This window comes from Terrapene carolina, unplaced genomic scaffold (genome assembly GCF_002925995.2).
Source record: "Terrapene carolina triunguis isolate 2854851 unplaced genomic scaffold, T_m_triunguis-2.0 Scaffold84, whole genome shotgun sequence".
Taxonomy (NCBI): Eukaryota; Metazoa; Chordata; order Testudines; family Emydidae; genus Terrapene; species Terrapene triunguis.
The window spans coordinates 33,309,289-33,321,277 of NW_020664435.1; positions in this window are offsets into that span (position 1 = coordinate 33,309,289).

Sequence of the window (11,989 nt, forward strand, 5' to 3'; positions counted from 1 at the left end):
AAGTTAAGCTGACTGGTCTGTAATACCCCAGGTTGTCCTTATTTCCCTTTTTATAGATGGGTACTATATTTTTCCTTTTCCACGTCTTCCATGACTTTTCAAAGATAATTGCTAATGGCTCAGATATCTCCTCAGTCAGCTCCTTGAGTATTCTAGGATGCATTTAATCAGGCCCTGGTGATTTGAAGATATCTAACTTGTCTAAGTAATTTTGACTTGTTCTTTCCCTATTTTAGCCTCTGATCCTACCTCATTTTCACTGGCATTCACTATGTTAGACTCCAATAGCCACCAACTTTCTTGGTGAAAACCGAAACAAAGAAGTCATTAAGCACCTCTGCCATTTCCACTTTTTCTGTTATTGTCTTTCCCCCCTCATTGAGTAACGGGCCTACTCTGTCCTGGGTCTTCCTCTTGCTTCTAATGTATTTGTAGAATGTTTTCTTGTTTTCTTTTATGTCCCTAGCTAGTTTGATCTCATTTTGTGCATTGGCCTTTCTAATTTTGTCCCTACATACTTGTTATTTGTTTATATTCATCCTTTGTAATTTGACCGAGTTTCCACTTTTTGTAAGACTTTTTTTTGAGTTTTAGATCATTGAAGATCTCCTGGTTAAGCCAGGGTGGTCTCTTGCCATACTTCCTATCTTTCCTATGCAGTGGTTTCTCTTGTGCCCTTAAAATGTCTCTTTGAAAAACTGCCAACTGTCTTCAATAGTTTTCCCCCTTAGACTTGCTTCCAATGGGATTTTACCTACCAACTCCCTGAGTTTGCTAAAGTCTGCCTTCTTGAAATCCACTGTCTTTATTGTGCTGTTCGCCCTCCTACCATTCCGTAGAATCATGAACTCTACCATTTCGTGATCACTTTCACCCAAGTTGCCTTCCACTTTCAAATTCTCAACCAGTTCCTCCCTATTTGTCAAAATCAAATCTAGAACTGCCTTCCCCCAGTAGCTTTCTCAACCTTCTGAAATAAAAAATTGCCTCCAATACATTCCAAGAATTTGTTGGATAATCTGTGCCTTGCTGTGTTATTTCCCCAACAGATGTCTGCATAGTTGAAGTCCCCCATCACCACCAAGTCCTGTGCTTTGGATGATTTTGTTAGTTGTTTAAAAAAAGCCTCATCCACCTCTTCTTCCTGGTTTGGTGGTCTGTAGTAGTCCCCTACCATGACATCAGCCTTGTTTTTTACCCCTTTTATCCTTACCCAGAGACTTTCAACAAGTCTGTCTCTTATTTCTATCTCAACCTCAGTCCAAGTGTGTACATTTTTAATATACAAGGCAACACCTCCTCCCTTTTTCCTCTGCCTGTCCTTCCTGAGCAAGCTGTATCCTTCTATACCAATATTCCAGTCATGCATAGCATCCCGCCAAGTCTCTGTGATACCAACTATGTCATAGTTATGTTTATTTACAAACATTTCGAATTCTTCCTGCTTATTCCCCATACTTCTCACATTAGTCTACAGACATCTAAGATACTGATTTGATTTGAAGATAATAACTGAGACCTTGAATTTGACTCAATGATCTATGGGCAGCCAGTGTAGAGAGTAGAAGACAGGTTTGCTGTGCTTGCAGTATCCCATATTCCTAAGGAGATGCAACATTCTGTAATAGCTGGAGTTTCCCAAGAGCTGATGGCTTCATGACCAGTTATATTGTATTACTGTAATCCGGACAAGAGGTGACAAAGGTGTGTGTATTACATGCAAAAATACCCAAAAAACAAATAGTGAAAGAATGATATGGTTACAGAGTCCAGTACTCAAAGGTTAGGAAATGCCAGAATTAAAACTGCCTGTGCAACCTTAAAAAATCCCCTTTGTGCATATGCATTATGGTACAGTCTTTAATGACATGATCACGTGCTATTTTTTCCCAATGGCTCTTTATCTGTGTTTGAACCCAAGGACATGCAGATTAATAGCACAGATTGCTACCACTTGAGCTAAAGAAGTAACTAGTAGGAATAGTATAGTGTTATCCTTATGTGGATATACACACATTTATCAGAGGGTTACACAACTGTTTTGAGACAAGTGTCAGGGTCCTATGTTCTGTCCCTGGCTGTGATGGGGACTGTGATCTATCAGGGGTGAGTAAACTACGGCCTGCGGCCACATCTGGCCCGTTAGACCATCTAATCCGTCCCTCAGCTCCAGCCAGGGAGCAGGGTCGGGTGCTTGCCCTGCTCCACGCGTCTCCCAGGAAACAGCCGGCATGACCCCCACCTCTGGCTCCTACGTTATATGCGGAAGCACAGCAGGTGGCTCTGCCCTGACCACAGGCGCCACCTCTGCAGCTCCCATTGGCCACAGTTCCCGGCCAATGGGAGCTGCAGGGGTGGTGCCTGTGGACAGGGCAGCGCACCTCGGAGTCGGAGGAGGGACATGCTTCCAGGAGCTGCTTGCGGTAAGCGCTGCCTGGAGCCTGCACCCCTGAGCCCCCCCAGTGCCCCAATCCCCTGCCACAGCCCTAATCCCCCTCCCACCCTCTGAACCCTTCAATCCCAGACCAGAGCCCCCTCTTGTACCCCAAGCCCCTCATCCCCAGCCCCACCCCATAGCCCATACCCCTAGCCAGAGCCCTCACCCCCTCATGCCCCAACAGCCTGCCCCATCCCTGATCCTCCTCCCGCCCTCTGAACCCCTCAGTCCCAGCCTGGAGCCCACTCCTGCACCCCAAACCCCTCACCTCTAGCCCCACCCCAGAGCCCGCACCCCAACCCAGAGTCCCCTCCTGCACTCTGAACTCCTCATTTCTGGCTCCACCCCAGAGTCCGCACCCCCAGTCGGAGCCTGCACCTTCTCCTGCATCCCTACCCCCAATTTCATGAGCATTCATGGCCTGCCATACAATTTCCATATCCCAATGTGGCCCTCAGGCCAAAAAGTTTGCCCACCTCTCATAGCAGATACAGAAAATCTACCAGAAAGGCACCCAGGCACATACATGTAGCATTTTCAGTCTGAAAGGTATTGTGACTGAGCCCTGGTCTACACTGGGGGGATCGAGCTAAGTTACGCAACTTCAGCTACGTGAATAATGTAGCTGAGGTCGATGTACTTAGATCGACTTACCGTGGTATCTTCACCGCGGTGAGTCGACTGCTGCTGCACCCCCATCGACTCCACCTGCGCCTCTCGTGGCGGTGGAGTACAGGAGTCGATGGGAGAGCGTGCGGGGGTCAATTTATCGTGTCTAGACTAGACGCGATAAATCGATCCCCGCTGAATCGATCACTGCCCGCTGATCCAGCGGGTAGTGAAGACATACCCTAAGTGAGACTTGGTTCTGTCATATTAGACAGCTGGGTTCTCTTCCCCACTCTGCTAGAAATGAACATGTACAATCTTTCATTTGCCTTATTTGTAAAATGAGTGAGTGAGTAATAAAGGCATGGAAGTGCACAGATATAGTAACACTATCAGGAATGCAATTAGACCAGAAATTATGGTCTCTTGGATCCCAGTCCAGTTCACCTAGATCAAAAGGCATATGGATAGGGAAGGCTCATTCTGTGTATGTCTACACTGGAGTTCAAGGTGTAATTTCCAGCTCAAGTAGACATATGTGCGCTAGCTCTGATTGATGTAGCACAATAAAAATAGTGGTGTAGCCACAGCAGTGCAAGCCACCCAAGTATGTACCTACGTTTTGAAGAGGATTGTACTTGGGTAATTAGTGTGTCCAGCTGCCCGCATAGCTGCGGCTACACTTACTTTTAGTGAGCAAGCTCAAACAGAGCTAGCACAGGTACGTCTATCTGAGCTGGAAATTACACTACAGCTCCAGTGTAGACATACTCTGTGTCTCCTCTCTATTCTGCTTTGTCACTTCTGCAGCGCAACCATGAGAGGGCTTGGGACAGCCCTTTCAGGGTAGGGACTGTCCCAGGGAAAAGTGAGACAAGTGGCAATTCTATCTGCAGCTGGAGATAGACCTGTTTCATCACCTCCTCCTATGCTGGGGCTGGGTGTAGGTGATGTGCACCAACAGAGAGCCCCTTCATGCCAAAGAAATTCTCTGCTGGCTAGATCGGGCTGATTTGTACCACTAGAATGTTGCAAAGAGTCCAGAACACACAGTGGAATCTGGCCCACTGGGCTATATCCACAAAGGGGGACTTGGGCTCAGCATTGCAAGGTCTGATGTTTAGTGCTCTACCACTTAATGGTATCCACATCCCTGAGTTAGGTCTCCAGACTCCTCATACAATGCACAGGGAGAGTTAGATGCCTAGAATAAGGGATTAACAGAAGCCAGCACATTGATTGCAGAAGCCACCTAAACTAGCCAAAAGGAAATGCTGAGAGAAGAGGGGTGTCGCCGAAGTCCTACTCTTCAAAGGGACCTAGGCACCTATTTCTGCTCAGGATTCACAGCCAAGAAACCGCTTCTGGAGTTAGATGCCTAAGCTCTTTCTCACAAAAAATGGTGGCATTGGTGACCCTTTCTAACCGGTAGTTAGTGGTTGGAGCACTCAGACAGGATGTGGGAGACTCATGTTCAAATCCCCATCTCTGCCTGATTTGGAGCAGGGATTTGAACACACATCTCCCACCTCTCAGGACAGTGTCTTCACCACGGGGGTGGGATTCTCTCAATCTCTTCTGTTGAATCCATTTCACTTTGTATAAATAATTAAATATTCATAGGACCAGAGAAAACGTAAGAACGACTCTATAACTCAGTGGCTCAAGAACTCCCTGGGAGGTGGGAGACCCAAGTTCCCATGACTGCTTAATTATTTATATAAAGTGGAACAGTTTCAGTAGGAGAGATTGAGGGATGACCCACTCTAGAATATCCCACAGCCCAGTGGTTGGGACACTTTTTCTCTGATCTGGGTTTTTAATAAGGTCCCTCCCCATTCTGAGCCCCATGTGCCTAGAAGCAACTCACTTGGTGTGTGGGGGGGGCACCCCCTCGTGTCTGGTTGCATGGCCTTCCCCTTGGTTGCCTCCTATTAGTCATCTCCATTTGGGTCTTCCATCGCTTAGCCCTCCAGCCAGGTCACTTAAAAGTTCAATCCGCTTCTGGGGTATTGGAGTCTGGTTGTAACTGGACAGGCCCTAAGCTGGCTTCTCCCAACTGGCCTCTTCAAAGGTCTTTTACCTGGCTCCTCCCAGGCCAGCAGCAAACTCCTTCCAGCTCACCACAGAACTCAACAAAATTCGCACTCTTCGTTCCAGAATAGCAGGTCCCAGGGCCCCTCAGTAAAGCTCAAAATGACAAACAGAAATCACTGAAGCCTCTCTTGCTCCTCTCCTGGCTTGAGCCTCCCACCTCTCCTGGGGTCCTCATGGAACACTGGCCCCAGTCTGACTCTCTCCTTGGGGCCCACTACGGGAGTTAGCTCCACTCCTGGAACTCAGCTACTCAGCTCATTCCCTGACTGCTAGCTTTCCTCCCTTTTTAAGTTCTACATTCAGCAAAAGTGTGGCAGGGTGCAGATAATTAAACAGAGTTGGCCAGCCCGGGCTTCCTGGTCCTTAAAGGGGCAGCTCATCTTGTTACAGTATTCAAATCATGCAGAAGGGGCATTTATACCTGGGTGTTCCACATCCTGGGTGAGTGATCTAACTACTGGGATAAAGGTTAGATCTGGCTGTGTTTTGAGTGAGGCCTGTTCAGTCCCCACAGGTGAGATTTGTGGGGAATGCCTGGTTTGAAGACCCACTCGGGCTTAGGCCTGAGGAAGGCACCAGACGTCAGGACTTAGGCAGATGTGCACATGCTCAGTGGCAGATTTTGACGCTCCTTAGGGACTTTTGTAGGCAGAAACTTAGATTCTTACAGGGTTAGGAGTCAGCTAAATTGGGGTTTTGAGGATCTAAATTTTGTACTAAGTGCCTAAAGTGGCAGTTAGGTGCCTAAATCCCTTTGCGGATCTAGCCCATAGTGTATAGTTGGAGTGACAATGATTGACTCATCATCATCATGCATTACATGACAGCTCTGACTTGCCTGAAAATAGAGAGGGACAAAATGACTATTTTTAAAATAAAGAAGATTCAATGGGATGAGGGAAGAGTTGGTGGCTGAAGGAAGTTGAGATCTCTTGTACGCTGGCTTTTAGGGATGGAGAAATAAATGCTGCCTTTTTCTGATTATCTCAGCCTTTGAAAGAGCAACAGGTCATCTTTATACAATGCCTTTGAAAGGAAGGGAGATGAAGTATTTCACAGATCACTAGAGCGTGGTAAAATGGCGATGGAACAAATTCTTCAGGCAATATAGTCATTTCAAATTCAAGTTTACATAGAAAATTTATAAGTGGCAATGGCTTTCATAAATGAGTCACATACTGTAGCAACGTTAAATATGCATACAATTATAATGAGGAAAAAATTAAGATACAACTGAAATCACAGGAGAGAAAAAGAAACAATGTTTTCTTATATAAGAGTTCCTCTCCTCCACTAAAATGTAGGTACATATGTAATCAGAAATAATAAGTGAAGCTACAATGCCTTTTGGGTATAGATTAGAGCCAGTGGTGTAGAATAGATTAGACTGGGTTGAAACACTCGAAGTGCTTGGCTTATATATAGTAATTTAAGAAAGTGAATGATGGCGATGACAGATTGTTCAGTGCTGACCAGGGGCCGGACTCAATCCTGCTAATACCTGTTTCATACCAGTGGAATGCTATTGATTTTGCTGGAATTACTCCTGATTCAGCCACGTATAAGTGAGAGCAAAATCTAGCCCCAGGAGTTGAACACTTGTTAAAATTCTTCACTAAGCCGGCAGAAAATTTAGTAAATGTATGATACTGAAACATTCCACAATGAAAAACTTTCCCTTTTCAAGTCCTTTAAATTTGGCCTGCCATAATAATTAATTTAAGCCTGGTCTCATTGTATTGTATAATAATACCCTTCCCTTTACTTTCAACCTTTAATAGAGCCACTTTCCATTTTCATCCCTAGAAGGAAGTCCAATCCATACTCTGGTTCTAAATATTTTATACCTCTTTCATTTACTGCAGGGGTTCTCAAGATTTCATAGTGCACTGCAGACCACATCTTAATAGGGAGGTTCTCTGGTGAACACATCTCCTCCCATGTGCAATCGCACATACACCTCTACCTCGATATAACGCTGTCCTCGGGAGCCAAAAAATCTTACCGTGTTATAGGTGAAACTGCGTTATATCGAACTTGCTTTGATCCACCAGAGTGCGCAGCTCCCCCCCACCCCCGGAGCGCTGCTTTACCGCGTTATATCAAAATTCGTGTTCTATCGGGTCGCGTTCTATCGGGGTAGAGGTGTACCATCTCCCCTCAGCTTGAGGATTCCCATTCCCAGTTACAGAACATTACTTACGAGGAGTGGTAATATTAGAAGAGTATGTATATAGTTTTAGGTGAAGACTTGATAGGTATTTTGTCCTATTTGGAAAAAAAAAAAAGTTAACTGCTCTCTACTTTTGCTCTTAATTTCATCTCCTGATCCAATCTGTAACCTTTTACTCAGCTGGGGATTATTAACATCATACTTGAATTGTTGACACCAGAACTGGACACAGTATTCCAATAGCAATCACACACGTAGTAATATAATCTCCCTAATCCGACTATTCAGCTTCTCTTGCCATCTCTTCTTCCTTTGTCCTCCTATTTCTTTTTTTTTATGATTAGCTGTGATGCCAGTGCATAGTCATCGCTCCATGCCCTGGCTTTGCAGCTTGACCCCAGTTATGGCTATGCAGCCTTCAACACACCCGACCCAGGCTGCCATTTTGAGTATTTCAATAGGTGAGCTGACAGCACCTGATCTTGGAGATTCACTCTACATCACAGCTGACTGTCTATGATGAAGAGTGTTCATTTTCCTAAAGAGAATGCTCCAAGTGTTACATAGTTATGATTAAGCAGCCCAACAAGAGAGAAACAAGGGCCTAGTTCTCCACTCATTTACACCAGTTTTACACTAGAGCAATGGTTCTCATTGGCCTGGAGCGGCGAGCCACGATTGGCCAAACCTGCGGACGTGGCAGGTAAACAAACCAGCCCGGCCTGCCAGGGGCTTTCCCTGAACAAGCGGCGGCCCTAGTTTGAGAACCACTGCACTAGAGCAGCACATTGTTTTCACAGGTGTAAGAGCCTGGTTGAAAGTCCATTGAAGTCAGAGAGAGTTTTTCGGCTGACTTCAATGGACTTTGTATCTGGCCCTAAACGAGAGGAGACTCGTGCACCAAAAGTGTAGCTCGGAAGGAAAGGTCAGTGCAAGGCTTGGGGCTAGCTCTTGTCTGAAGCTACATATCATAGGTGAGCCCAGCTTGTGGTCACTGATATAACTATGACACAGAATTGAATGAGACTGCAAAAGAAAAGGCGTGCCTATTAGGGTTTTTATTACAAATCTACATTTGTTTTACTTACAGAAATGGGTTAAGCCATAGCCAGCAAGACAAAAAGCACAGAGAAAACATTTATATCCTTATAAACTAACGGAGTAAAGTGGAACAGCATTACACACTTATTTTAAATGCTTTTTACTTCCTGAAGTAATAAACTTTTTGAATTAAGTAATAAAATCTCTGTAATTAAGGACTCTATAATGGAGGCATAAACATACCATGAAGCAACAGGCAGGAGGCAGCAAGCTGAAATAAGTACTGGAGGGAACTGATATTACCATTGAGGTTATATGGTTTTATTTTAAAGTCATTGATTCTTTTCATACACCATTTATATACCAAACACATTCAGTAGTAGGTTAGAGCTACATACTGTGATCTACATCAAGAAATGGCAGAGTTTGGGCAACCATAGGAACTTCTGACAAAGCGTGTAACTAGATTTTAAAGTGAGTTTATTGCAAGTTTTCTGACCCTAGAAGTCTGAAGCCCTGTTTATCTGGACAAAAGGAACATCCTGGGCAGCGGCACCCCAAATACTCCCAAACAATATGGGTAATACTGTCAGAGTTCTAACTTGGGGGTTTGCACTCGCAGGATCAAGGCTGTTGTATCCACTGAGACTTCGCAAAGATCTGCCCATGACTTGCGCCTGCCAAATGCTGCACTCGCCCGGATGGGCAGACTAGGGGCATGTGCTAAACAATAAGCCTGCCACAGAAGTTTCAGCACTGGAGCACAAGTGTCCCTAGAAAAGCAAATTTGCAGCATCTCAGTTTGTATCCGTAGCCAGCAGCGAGGGGTAATAGGCCCACCCTCAGGACCAGAACTGTACTGCCCCTTTACCTCTCCATGCAATGCCTTTCCTCTGTCAGGGCTTTCTAGGTTCAAATCAACCCCTTGCACTCATGCAGAGAGGCACTGACAAGATTACAAAACTCTGATACCAGATGCTGTGTGTGTGACACACTGCTAAATAAGTAAACAGTCACATTCTGCACTAGCTTCAGCATTCAGAGGGTCTTGTCATGTAGCAGCCATTTATTATACCATGTATAAGGTGGACATTAAACTAACATGCCCCCTACTTTAACTTACACTTGCTTCCATCACTTCAGTACACAAATGACACCAGCTTAGACTTTATGGGGCAGATTTTCTATTGAGACTGCTGGGGGCAGAAGACTGTGTGAGTGGTGGTGGTGAAGGATTGGGGGACAGGACTGGCAGGGAGCTAGTTACAGCTCCTGATTCTCTGCCTCATCCCCAGCACAGGGTAGAACAGCCTGGAGGCTGCTTTAACTTGCGCCAGCTAGAGAGGGACTCTTAAGAACCATACACCAGCTGGAGATAACTGGAGCATGTGGTGGTCATGCAGCCATTACCCCTGCCTGCCCATCCCTGTCTTTGATGATGTGCTGCCTGAGCTGTGACTAATGGGAGGGAGATGTGGGAGCTGCCTGCAGCTCTCTGGCTGCTGGGGAGTCCTTCTATGCTGCTGATTGTTACAAGTTTCTCAGACTGAGAAAAGTTAGAGAAGAGTTTAGATTTTTTTGGAAATTGTATATTCTTTGGTCAGGAATGATCGTTTATTATCTATCTCCACAGCACCTAGCACAATGGAACCCCAACTTGCTCAGCTTTTTGATGCTATCACATTATAAACGTAATAAAATAACAATTATTACAATGTATTATTTGTACTGCAGGCAAGCCTAGGAACCCCAATCAAGGAGCAGGATCCTATTGTGCTATACACAGAGCAAATAATGCAAACAATGATAGCACAGAAAAAACCATATTTATAAAAAATAAATAAATAGAGGGAAACATTGCTCTAAAGGGGAAAGCTCAAATGAACTCCGGCTCCAAATGTGACACACCCATGGGAGCTTTATAAATCTATTTTTAATCTTATTATTTCAGAAGGGTGTGAATCAACAGTAAGGAACCTGTCTATGAATTAAGAATATAGGATAAAGCAAGAACAATTTATTTTTTATCGTCTGTCCTTTTTTGGTGCCTTTTCTTTTCCTATTTTATCTTTGTAAAGTTTTGATCCTGTAAAACTGTATTTTTATCATATTGCATAGACTGTTGCCTGTTAGAGTGCTGAAAGTCAGATCTCTTTGTAATAAAAGTGCTTGTTAAAAACAATATCCTTTGACCAAAAGGTGGCAGTCAAGATACACAGAAAATATACAGAAGTACTTCTGAATAGTGAACATTAAAAAAAAAAAAGAAGATCCATCTGTGGCCTAAGAATATTATTGTTAAAAAGTTCCTGGTTTGGTTTCATGTTACTGTAAAACCTCTTAATGCACTTAACTTTCTTAAGTAACTATACTAGCTTGTGGAAGCCTGCTACAGAACAGATAGGCAGTACTCTCTGTAAACCAGGAATGGCTTTGTCTTGATCTAGTCTCCTGCTATTCAGAGAACAGGTCATGGAGGTTTAAGATGGCTTTCCTATCTAGTCGGAAGCAGTGGAGGCATTGCTCGTCCATCATTCCCAGTTCATATACTCCGGGTCTAAACAACCTCTCCGTTATTCTCAGTACCCTTGCGCTGCCTGAGAATCAACAATAAAATGAAAGTGTAAACTAACAACAGTCCTTGACTTCCTTCCCTGTTTTCAAATGTCTTCCACCTCTAGACTTTCAGAAATATGAACTCTACAATACATGTTTTCAACTAACATTCTTGTGAACCTTCCAAGTTTGTTTCTGGCCCTCGCCCCTTAATTAACTCAAATTCTTTCAAGTATCTTTTGATGGACCACATATTTTTCAATGTATTTACATGATGAATATTAGAAAATAATATATATACCATAGAAACCAGAGATGAAAAAGACTCTGAAGTTAATCTCATCCATCACTTCCCAGTACAGGGTTATTCTGTTTAGTACTTTGCCCAGCCAGTTTTAAATGATCCACACAAAGGGGCTTCCACTGTTTCCTTCGGGAAGCTGTTCCACAGTATAATAGATCTGTCTGTTGGGAAATAATTCCTGGTATCTAGGCTAAATTTTCTTTTCTTCAGCTTCATCCCATGCTACTCACCAACTCACTGTCAAATCAGAAATTCCTTCAAAGACATTTAATACAATTGACACTATTGAGTGTTTGTTCAAGGAAATAACAAATATCCTTGTGTGAATAGGAAGTTAAAAACAAACATTACAAGTTCATTATAATGTTACACTTTAGGAGGTTCTTCCTTTTAGTGATATCTAGGCAATTTATGTGGGTGAACTCCCATTAAAATTAGCAGCAGTTACCTATGTTTGTAGCTAGCCTCATGTCATGGATGGCAGATTAGATCCCAAACTCATCAAAGAGTAAATCCTCCAACTTCACAAACACTGAGAATTGAGAAACTCTTTTCTTGTTTTCTCTGTTTTCCGTGCAATTATTTAACAAAGTTCATTTTCTCTATGGGATTCCAGAATAACCCCAGTCGAACTGCTGATTGAAAATGAACAAGAGGTGTGATTTCTTGGACCACATTTCTTTCTGAATGTAGAAAATGCTAATTGCGTGAAATGAAATAGCTATTGAGCTACCTTTGTGGTTTGGATTTCTAGTTTTTCCATAGACACAAA